Raw genomic sequence first — 12,538 nt, 5'->3', positions numbered from 1 at the left:
TGTGCCCTTGTTTGCTTAAAACCTGCTGATTTGCAAAAGAAACGGTTCCAGGAATGTGGGTCAGAGTGGACGCTCCTGTGGAAGCTGAACTGACCAGGAAAGAGCCTCAGAAGCCTGGCTGGGGTGCTGGGTGTGTGTAAATCTGCAGGAATAGAGGACTCTTCGGGGCAGGATTGTCATTTTAATGATAAGGCTGCTGGTGGTGGGGTGGGGTGCGGCTGGAGACATGGACAGAAATCAGTTCGGCTCTGATCTGCCTTTGGAACCCCCTCAAGCTTTTCATCTTGAGCAGACTTTGGGGCAAGATTGGAATAAAATATTAATGCAAAGCTGGAGGAAAATAATTTTCAAATCTGGCATTTGCTCTGCCTCTGTCCCTGGAGGCCCTCTGATGAGATGTATGTGAAACAGGTGTGATCTTCCAACAAGAATAGAGTAAGCTAGTATTTTGTTGAGGATTTTTGCATCTGTGTTCATCAGCGATATTGGCCTGTAGTTTTCTTTTTTTATGACATCTTTGTCTGGTTTTGGTATCAGGGTGATGGTGGCCTCGCAGAATGAGTTTGAGCGTATTCCTCCCTCTGCTATATTTTGGAAGAGTTTGAGAAGGATAGGTGTTAGCTCTTCTCTGAATGGTAGAATTCTCCTGTGAAGCCATCTGGTCCTGGGCTTTTGTTTGTTGCAAGATTTTTAATCACAGTTTAAATTTCAGTGCTTGAGATTGGTCTGTTCATATTTTCTATTTCTTCCTAGTTCAGTCTTGGAAGGTTGTACTTTTCTAAGAATTTGTCCATTTCTTCCAGGTTGTCCATTTTATTGGCATATAGTTGCTTGTAGTAGTCTCTCATGATCCTTTGTATTTCTGCAGTGTCAGTTGTTACTTCTCCTTTTTCATTTCTAATTCTGCTGATTTGAGTCTTCTCCCTTTTTTTCTTGATGAGTCTGGCTAATGGTTTATCAATTTTGTTAATCTTCTCAAAGAACCAGCTTTTAGTTTTATTGATCTTTGCTATTGTTTCCTTCATTTCTTATTCATTTATTTCTGCTCTGATCTTTATGATTTCTTTCCTTCTGCTAACTTAGGGGGTTTTTTTGTTCTTCTTTCTCTGATTGCTTTAGATGTAAGGTTAGGTTATTTGAGATTTTTCTTGTTTCTTGAGGTAGAGGTGGATGGACCTAGAGTCTGTCATACAGAGTGAAGTAAGTCAGAAAGAGAAAAACAAATACTGTATGCTAACACGTATGTATGGAATCTAAAAAAAAAAAATGGTTCTGATGAACCTGGGGCAGGCCAGGAATAAAGATGCAGACGTAGAGAATGGACTTGAGGACACGGTGGAGGGGGGGGACGGGGAAGCTGGGATGACGTGAGAGAGCAGCGTTGACATATATACACTACCAAACGTAAAATAGATAGCTAGTGGGAAGCAGCCGCATAGCAGAGGAAGATCAGCTCGGTGCTTTGTGACCACCTAGAGGGGTGGGATAGGGAGGGTGGGAGGGAGATGCAAGAGGGAGGAGATATGGAGATATATGTATACGTATGGCTGATTCACTTTGTTATACAGCAGAAACTAACATAACATCGTAAAGCAATTATACTCCAATAAAGATGTAAGAAAAAAAAAAGAATAGAGTAAGGATGAAGTTGCTCAGTTACTCTGCCCCATTCCTGAATCTGGAACCTGATGGCAGAGGTGTCCCTGGGGATTAGGCCCCAGGGAGGATCACAGAGCTCCGACTCCTGCTGCCTGGGGAATGAGCTGAGAGCAGTCTGGAAGGGATTGAAAAGCATAGTGGCGGAACCGAAAGAGAGAGACAAAGTGGATGCAGCTCCAGTGGAGGGACAACAGCAAGAGGAGGGTCACCTGCCCACACCTTGGTGACAGCAGGGTTGGTGGGGGGGTGCAGATGGGAAAGGGTGTTTCCACCTAACAGTGGGGAAGGATATCAAACTCTTGTCATTTTTAGCACATGCCCCTACTCAGGGTATCCTGGGGACAGCCCCAGTCAGGGCTTTACCACTCCTGGTTGGCTGTGTGCTCCTGCCAGCCCTGAGATCTTACTAGTGTTTGGGTGACCTACCAGGCAGACACTGGGGAACAACTCATTGTATTTCACTCAGCTCTTATAATCCATTGAGAATTTATTTCAGTCCTTGGAAGTTCAAACATTTTAATAATTGCATTAGTTTCCTATGACTACATAACAAATTACCACAAATTTAGTGCCTGAAAACAACACAAATGGATCTCACTGGGCTGACACCAAGGTGTGAGCAGGGCTGTGTTCCCTTCTGGAGGTGCTAGGAGAGAATCCATTTTCTTACCTTTTGCATCTTCTAGAGGCTGCCCGCATTCCTTGGCTTATGTATGACTCCTTCCATCTTCAAAGTCAGCAATGGCCAGGAGAGTCTTTCACACATCCCATCCCTTTGACACTCACTCTTCTGCTTTCCTCTTCCACATTTAAGAACCCTTGTGATCACATTGGACCCACCTGAATAAACCAGGATCATTTCCCTCCTTCAAAGCCAGTTGCCTAGCAACCCAAATTCCATCTGCGAACTTAATTCCCTTTTGCCATGTAACCTAACATGTTCACAGGTTCTAGAGATTAGGATGTGGACATCTTTGGGGGACTGTTGTTCTGCTCACCTTAATCATAAACCCTTACCTTTCTCCTTTCTCTTTATAGACCTCATTTGACTCTAAAATGCCTCTGAGATAGGTGAGTGGGTGGGATTAGTGTTTCTTAATAATAAGAAAACTGAAGTTAAAAAAAAAAAAAGTAAGCAAACAAAACTTGCATAGATCTCACCCTGAGTTTACTTTGAAATAGAGAATAGTTAAGATAGAGGTCATGGTATTCAGTTCATGTCCAGGCTATAACTCTAGGTAACAACGCATATAAAAGAGAAGGAGTGTAGGGAAAGTATGACCTTGTAAGACTGATCTCCGTTGGCCTTGGCCTGCAGCAGCTTGAAGCAGGATTTCGGTTCCCCGGCCAGAGACTGAAGTCAGGCTGTGACAGTGAGAGCGCTGAATCCTACCCACTAGACCACCAGGGGCCAGTGACAAGGCCCTGGCCCGTCAGCTGTGTAGAAATGAATTTCCACAGAGAGATGGAAAGTAGTGAAACAAATAAAGTGTTTATTAGGAGGAAAAGGGTACATGTGGATAGAAACACGGGAGGGCTCAGAGAGAGAGTCACGCCCTCATGGTAGTTTGAATCACTTTAATAGGACATTTCTTCCGGGTTTCCTTTGGCCAATCATCTTGCTTTACCTGGTTCTGAGCCTGTATTTGGTTTATGTCAGTGTCCTCCCATGTGTGTGCGTGGATCTCTCAGCTAAGATGGATTCTAGGGAAGAGGCCTAGGGGTAGGTTGACATCACTTACTATGAGGTGACGCTCCCTCCCTTTTTGACCTTCAAGGAACCTTTCTGTGCGTGTGTAGCTGGGAAGGTCTCCTTGACTTTGAGAATGAGGAATACATGGTCTCTATCTCTTATCTGGGCAGGGCTCAGCTTCTCCTCCCTCCTGCTATTTTGGAGTATCTGTCCACAGGGGATGAACTCCAGCTGCTCAGCCTGGGGCCCATCTATCTCCTGCCTCAGGACCAGTGGTCAGACCTGGATCCAAGTTGTGTGCTCACATGAACTTGATCTGAGTATGTCATTTCCTCTTCCACAGTCTGTGATTCCCTGTTTTTGCCTTCCCAATTGGCTTTGAAAGTAACCAAAATGATAGCTTAGGGACTTCCCTAGTGGTCCAATGGTTAAGACTCCACACTCCCAGTGTAGGGGGTCCGGGTTCGATCCCTATTCAGGGAACTAGAGCCCGCATGCCACAACTAAGAGCCCGCATGCTGCAACTAAAAGATCCTGCATGCCGCAACTAAAGATCCGGCAAGTGGCAACAAAGATCCCGCGTGCCGCAACTAAGACCCAGTGCGGTCAAATAGGTAAGTAAATAAATAAATATTTTTTTAAAAAAAGATGATAGTTTAAACACAGATACTTACTGTGGAAAGGTATGACCCAAATGCAAAGCTATTTGTATTTATTAAGGTGAATGCCATAGAAAGATGCCACGTGGACAATAAAAGCCACGGCCTTGGTACTGACCTTGCTGAATTTTACATGAAGGAGGAATAGACTATTTTTATCAAGCAATCAAGATATGGACAAACTTTTTTTTTTAAAATAACGAATGAGCTTTTTGAAAAAGAATTAGAAAACCTGTGATATTTAGGGCAATCCTAAAAGCAACTAGCAAGGGGCAACTCTGACTGCCATTCCAAGATTGCCATTCAAACACATAGGACCCATTTATGCAGTTCTCCTAAAAGCTAAATTTCCTTTGTAGTTCAACTGGGAAGGTCAGGAATTGAATCCAGAATCTAGGGAAATCAATGAAGAAAGAAACAGTCCCTAACCTACTAAGAGGCTGGATTTAAAAGGCTTATACTGAGCTCCTGCTTGCTGACACTCCTCTGTTTTGTTCTGTTCTTTTTTGGGTGGAATTAAAGACTTCCCCATCCTTAGCACAATTTCTCTGCTCAGGGGCCAGATTTAAAAACAACAAAACCACACAAACACACACTATTGTGTGTGGGTATTTGGCTATGTTTTTGTCAATAATACAGGGGCTTATACTGTTAAGCCAGGAATTAAACTTGAAAACAGCATGCCTTCTACAAATGGACACCTTTACCAGGTAACTCGAGGTTGGCAGCATACACAACATGGACACCCCGAGGCTTTGGAAAGGGTAACCATATTCTGGAGTGGCCCAGCATCTCAGAAAACAATTATGGTAAAACACTCCTAGGGTGGGTTTACCCCAGGGGTAAGTGGTGACTGATTCTTCTTCTTCTAGCTCCGGAGCTTGGCTGTCTCAAATAGTTAAAATGAAAAGGGAAGGAATGTTTTCATTGGAGAGTCCCAACAGTTTCCAGCATATTTTCCATTTGCCTGTCTTTACTCTTGGCCCTGAATGAAGTAGAAGGTGGAGTTTTCTCTACTGAAATCATGAAAATCTGGCATGTGTGCACTCCTATCTGCTCTTGATGTCACTCATGCTATTAACTGCAGCTGTGTTTGCTACAAGCAAATTGCTTTTGTCTTTGGTGAGGATCATGTTGCCTTGTGATTGTCCTGTGATCGATCGGCGTGGGCATCGATTTTTCTGGGGGGCTTGGTTATTCTTGTATTTTCGTTGTGTCTTTTTCACTCTTCAGTCCATGTGCTGATCGGGCTTGTTTGCAAAGGGAAGAAGTGTTTGGCTCATTCCATTTCACACAGTAAAGGCAGCAGCTTACTGGGGGCTGTTTTTATAACCTAGAAGACTGAAGTTTTCAAAAGAAATTTGGCAAGCCATAGGTGTGTTATTAAGATTTTGTGTGATAGGGAGCCGCACAATAACACCCCTAGTGCACATGGGCATCAGCCTTAACTCTATTTTTTTTTTTAAAGTTTAAAAAGCAAAGCAAAACAAGATAAAAACCTTCCATTAAAATGTTATTAGGTAAGTTTGGACATTTAAGCTCCACGGTCTTACATCTACGAAATCCAGAATCAGTTCCTTTTTGTTTCTGTAAGACCAAAAATGGATTTCAGAAAATATTTAACTCGATATTTAAAAAAAAAAAAACTTACTATAAACGCTGAGGTATAAATATTGAGAAAGATCTGGCAACTCATATTTTAAAGAATACAGTTTAGAAACATCTCAGTTATAGATTCATAGGACTCAAGAAGTTATGCATTTGTGGAAAGGTTTTCTTATTTTTAAATTTTAATACCAGGCCCTTTACTAAAAGAAACAGAAAAGCATGGTATCTTAACTGGCACAGAAGCCCCCATGATTTAAATTGCCTCTCAGAATCCTTTTCTGACCACCCCATATGACTGTTCGTTTTTCTCCTTTGTCAGCTTCTGTGTGAGCTCTCAGTTTGTACTTCATTAATTTGCATTTGCAGGAATTTTGCTTAATAAAATGTGGCTTTGGGTTTTCTTTCAAGAAGAGAAGGAAGTGAGTGTGCATGCCAAACTGCTTTATTTATTTATTTTCTTGTTTTATTATTTTTATTATTAAATATTCTCTAATTATCTATAAAATTGAATGTTAGAAATTACTTGAGTTAGCATTTACAAAATATTTTGAAAATAATATATTCCCATGCAGATGCAAAATATTATCCCCGAAAATGCTATTTAGCTTTGGTAAACACCCTGAATTTCCCATTCAGTCACCCTTTCTGCCCTGATTCTTTTAATTGGTAACTAGTGGATGTTCCTGTCCTAATAAATATATTTTATTTTATCTTTAACATCTTTATGGGAGTGTACTTGCTTTACAGTGGTATGTTTGTTTCTGCTGTATCACAAAGTGAATCAGCTCTACGTGCCAAACTGCTCTAAAAGCACTGCTGCTTCCTACCTCCAACAGTGGGTTCGTGCTCTGTATGCCTTGGCTATTTGAAATGGGACAGAACCCCATGCAGTGGGGCCCAGAGTCCCCCCACAAGCACCCCTTTATTACTCTCTCTGACACCCCAAGTTTGGAAAGGTGCTACTAGACTATAAGTCTCTTGAACAGTATCTTAACTCATCCTAGAATCCCACATGCCCCCCAAACCATAGGACTTGCATTAATCTGTAGAACTGAACTGTGTGGTAAAGCTTTGGATGGACCTCAATTTGAATCCCAGTTCTGCCAGCTACACGCTCTGTGATCTCGATAAACTTACTAGAGCTCTCTGTTGCTCGGTTTTTCTCACTGGCAAAATGGAAAATGGTATTATTATAATGATTACAGATGTCCCTGGCTTATGATGGTTTTACTTACAACTTTCGGACTTTATGATGGTGCAAAAGTCATACGCATTCAGTAGACACCATACTTCAGGTTTTGAATTTGGACCTTTTCCTGGGCCAACAATATGCTGCTTTATGCTCTCTTGTGATGCTGGGCACGGGCAGCCGTGACTCAGTCAGCCACGTGATCACAAGGGAAAACAACGAATACACTTACAACCACCCTGCTTTTCCCTTTCAGTATAGTATCCAATAAATTACATGAGATAGTCAACACTTTATTTTAAAGAGGCTTTGTGTTAGATGATTTTGCCCAACTGCAGGCTAATAGAAGTCTTCTGAGCACGTTTAACATAGGCTAGGCTGAGCTATGATGTTCAGTAGGTTAGGTGCATTAAATGCATACTCAATTTATGATACTTTCAAGTTATCATGGGTTTATCGGGACATAACCCCATTGTCAGTAGAGGAAGATCTGTATTATACTAATGTAAAGTAATACAATTATTAGAATTCCTTGGAGGAGTAAATAATACAGGAAAAACATTTAGCTTTTCACAAGGAACTACATCAGAAAATAGCAGTCCTTTTAATTAGTTTATCAAAAGCGTTCCCATTTAAAAAATTAATCAAATATATATCTCTTTAACTGCCAGCCAGCTTGGATGAACCTGAAATGACCAAGGCCAATGCTCTGAGTTAGTACAATTCCAACCAAAAGCAAAACCCCCCAGATTTCTAGTTTGCTAAAAATTGCTCAGCCTTTCCATAGGTAAACATACTATTCTATTTAAAAAAATGATAATAGCTTGTGTACCCCTTTTTTACTATTTGTCTTGACCCCTGAAGATCTGGGGTCCAAAGAGGAGAAATAGCTTCATTTTTCCTGCTTTGGCTTCCAGATTGGACAGGTCTAAATCAACCCCCCCAAAAAATTTTTGGAGCATATGTCTGGGGACAAGTAACACTGCTTAGTGAAAATGCATGGTCTTTAGAGCCCAACAGGCTTAGGTTTATTTATTTATTTTTTAATTAATTAATTAATTAATTAATTTTGGACTGCATTGGGTCTTCGTTGCTGTGCACAGGCTTTCTCTAGTTGTGGTGAGCAGGGGCTACTCTTTGTTGCGGTGCGTGGGCTTCTTGTTGTGATAGCTTCTCTTGTTGCAGAGCACAAGCTCTAGGCGCGTGGGCTTCAGTAGTTGTGGCACGTGGGCTCAGTAGTTGTGGCTCACAGGTTCTAGAGTGCAGGCTCAGTAGTTGTGGCACACGGGCTTTGTTGCTCCATGGCATGTGGGATCTTCCCGGACCAGGGCTCAAACCTGTGTCCCCTGCATTGGCAGGCGGATTCTTTTTTTTTTTTTTATTTTAACATCTTTATTGAAGTATAATTGCTTTGCAATGGTGTGTTAGTTTCTGCTTTATAACAAAGTGAATCAGCTATACATATACATGTATCCCCATATCTCCTCCCTCTTGCGTCTCCCTCCCACCCTCCCTATCCCACCCCTCTAGGTGGTCACAAAGCACGAAGCTGATCTCCCTGTGCTATGAGGCTGCTTCCTACGAGCTATCTATTTTACATTTGGTAGTGTATATATGTCCATGCCACTCTCTCACTTCGTCCCAGCTTACCCTTCCCCGTCCCTTTGTCCTCAAGTCCATTCTCTACGTCTGCGTCTTTATTCCTGTCCTGTTCTAGATTCTTCAGAACCATTTTTTTTTAGATTCCATATATATGTGTTAGCATACGGTATTTATTTTTCTTTTTCTGACTTACTTCACTCTGTATGACAGTCTCTAGGTCCATCCACCTCACTACAAATAACTCAGTTTCTTTTCTTTTTTATGGCTGAGTAATATTCCTTTGTATATATGTGCCACATCTTCTTTACCCATTCATCTGTCGATAGACACTTAGGTTGCTTCCATGTCCTGGCTATTGTAAATAGAGCTGGCAGGCAGATTCTTAACCACTGCACCACCAGGGAAGTCCCAGGCTTAGGTTTAAATCTTGTCTTCTGTTTACTTGTGTGACTCTGAATAAGTTCTTTAACCTCTCCTGAGTCCCAATTTTAGCTTCTGTAAAATGGGAATAATTCCTGCCTTACAGAGTTGTCATGCAAATCAAATGAGATAAAGTCCTAGCACAGCCTCTGGTACATGGCAGACCTTCAATTAAATGGTGGTAGCTATTACTTGTATTAGTTTTGGGAGTCTCGTCAAAATTTGAAAGCTTACATTTAGTTAAGAGTGGTTACCGGTTTTAAAATTAAGATTTTTTTTTATGCCAAAAAGATTTAGGTATGAGTAAATGTGGCATTTCTACCCTCTAGGGTAGAAATTATCTATTATCTATTACCTATTAGAGAAATTACTGTATATTAAGAATAGGAGGCAGGGACTTCCCTGGTGGTGCAGTGGTTAAGAATCCGCCTGCCAATGCAGGGGACATGGGTTCGAGCCCTCGTCCGGGAAGATCCCACATGCCGTGGAACAACTAAGCCCATGTGCCACAACTACTGAGCCTGCGCTCTAGAGCCCACGAGCCACAACTACTGAGGCTGCATGCCACAACTACTGAAGCCCGTATGCCTAGAGCCCGTGCTCCACAACAAGAGAATCCACTGCAATGAGAAGCCCGAGCACCACAACGAAGAGTAGCCCCCGCTCACCTCAACTAGAGAAAGCCCAAGTGCAGCAATGAAGACCCAACAGAGCCAAAAATAAATAAATAAATAAATAAATAAATAAATAAATATTTAAAAATAAAAAAAAATAAAAAAAAATAAAAGAATAGGAGGCAGGAGCTGAGTTCTAACATGGCTTGTTTGTTTATTCATTTGTACATTCAGCTAACGTTCTTAAATGCCTATGATGTGCCGAGCATGGTCTTAGGTACTGGGGATACAATGAATAAGAAGTAGTCCCTGTCCTCAAGATGCTCATTAACTGTAGTGGAGACAGATATTCAAACTTGCTTTCTACCTCATCAGGACCTCTGCCCCATCCTTTTCTGCTGATTATCCTTCATGGTTTCACTTAGTAGAAATCTCAGGGCTCATTCCTCTTGCCACTACAAACAATACTTGAAAATCTTCTTACTGTTGTTTTTCCACTGCATTTGCTCCATATACTCCTAACTCTGGATCAACTTAACCATCTACCTTCTGCCCAAGAGTACCCAGAAAGTTCTAGAAAATGACCCAATTGCATAGGTTGGAATAGCTGCACACATCCATCGTTTCCACCCCCAGGTGAGCTCTCAATACCACTTAATAATTCTTTGCCCTGCCCTGGTCAATCCTTCTACCATTTTCTACATCCAATGATCTGGTCTCTTCAGCCTCATCTTTCTGCTTTCTTCCTCTCAGCTCACGCTTGAACATTACATACACTGAATGGGATTCCCTACACACAACATGAAATGAAATTTTTGCCTTCCCTGACTTTGCTCATGGCATCCCCCAGGCCTGGGGAGAGGGAACCCTGATCAGCCTCGATTCAAGTAGTCTTGGCAGACATATCTGTAGAGCAGAGATGAGTGCCTCAAGTCATCATAGCTAGGTGACACAAACATCAATTTCTTTGATCTCATGATTACCAAGCAACTTTAATGATTATAATTTGGCTTTTTAAATAGATTTCCTATGGGAAAAAAATATACTGGCAGTTGTATTTTGCATTATAAATGAATAAATTCGTACCCTGGTTTGTACATTAATCTTTTATAAGTTTAGTTACTGTGGTCACTCCTTTTGAGTCTGCTTAATTTGGGATATACTAACAAAATCGAGTTTCTGGTTGGGAAAGCCAAGGATCAAACTTCTAAGCCCACATGGACAACACCAAAGTAATTAGCTGGCCACCTGAGACAATGTATCTATATCACCTCCCTACATCAGCAATGACTTCTAAAGACCTTTACAACTCTAAGATCATACTGCCTCAAGAGAAAGGTGTAACAAAAAAAAACTTAGATGTGCCTTATTGTAGTGGAAATGTCCCCAATGGATATACATTAGCTTGTTAAAAACATCCTTGTAATAATATCTGATTTCCTTCTTTTAAAGCTTTGCTTTCCAAGGAGTCTCTGCAGTTATAACTTGATCCCCCAAATGGACCTGGACCCCCAGGGAGGGCAAGCCTTATGCCTGCGTTCAGTGTGCAGGGAACACAGAGCCGATATAGCTCCTATTATACATTATCAGTAAGTGTCTTATCAGTTTAGATTGAGGTAATCAAAACCCCTGCCTGATCAAGCCTGAGGGTCAAGTTGCTGGGCCCATAAAGAAATAAAGTGAGTTTAAAGACCTAGAAGGAATTAAAGTGCCCAGGAAATTCAGAATATAAAATTATAAGAATATTTTCCATATATGAATGCTTATTCTACTATGTTTATCTCATTTAATTCTTGCAAAAGTCCTATAAGCACTCATTTTAAAGATGAATAAACTAAGGATTAGGTTAAGTTAAATAACTCGACCAAACTGATAAATGGAGCAAGGATTTGAGCATAAGTCTGCTTCCAAAACCCGTGGTTTTAACCACCGTGCAACACTGATTCCCCTTAACTAAGTCCGTTCATTCATTTGTTCACTGTCATGGAGGAGGAAATTTTCTTTCTGGCTGGTCTAAGAATTAAATTGACATGAGACAGATTAACAGGAGAAATCCAAACAAAAGTTTAATAACGTGTACATGGGAGAGACCCAGGAAAACTGAGTAATCATCAAAATGGCTGAAACCTTCACCTTAAATACCATTTTCAGTTAAAGAAAAAAAGGGGATGTTGGGGGTTAAGGGTCTGGGACATCATAGGGGAGGAAGGCAATTAACATGAAGATGGAAGGCAAATGTTTGTTAAATGAATGTTTGCTGGGCCGTGCAGAGACAAGGGGACACAGAGTGGACTCTATCTCTAAGAGTTTCCCTCACCGCACCTGGCCCGTATCCGCTGCAGGTATCTCTGGCGATAGCTCCGTTCTGGAAACAGGCCCTTCATCTAAATTCTTTTTAGGCAGTTGGCGGAAGGTCAGAGTTTCTTCCTGAGGCTTTTGGGCCTTGTTTGTTTTCAGCTTGAAATCATCTACATGCCAGAGACACTTTGGGGCGGCAAATTTTGCTCCCCAACATCACCAAATATTTATTGAACACTTACAATGTGGTAAGCACTGGAAATACAAGGATGAATAAGACATTTACCATGAAGACCTTACAATTAAGTAGTAGGAACCTCATATATACAAATACATATAACTAATCATTTTCGATGCAGTCATAAAAGATGAGCAGCAGAGATACAAAGAAAAGTGTGCAAGTGTTACCTGGAAGTAGGTAGGAGACAATGGAACATTTCCATGGAGGACATGACAGTTGAGCCAAGCATTATAAGACAAGCAGAACTTCACCACGTGGATAAAGTTACTTCAGGCTGAGAGCTGAATGGAGGGAAAAGGTCCGGAGGCAAAATCCAGAATGGTGCACTGGAGGAGCTGCACGCGTAGGATTGGAGGGGTGGCAAGACGAGCCAGACAGGCGGGAAGAGGCCTGGTGCGCCACGCAAAGGACTGTGGGTGTTCTGCTGCAGGAAGTGGAGAGTCTGGTGGAATTTTAAGGAGAGTAGTGGCATGATTAGATTTATTTTTAGATTTCTCAATAACTGTAGGGAAGGTACAATAAAGATGAGACATTTACTAGTGCAACATGGAAGAG

This window comes from Balaenoptera ricei, chromosome 13 (assembly GCF_028023285.1).
Source record: "Balaenoptera ricei isolate mBalRic1 chromosome 13, mBalRic1.hap2, whole genome shotgun sequence".
NCBI classification, from domain to species: domain Eukaryota; kingdom Metazoa; phylum Chordata; class Mammalia; order Artiodactyla; family Balaenopteridae; genus Balaenoptera; species Balaenoptera ricei.
Note: the sequence above shows the minus strand (reverse complement) of the source record.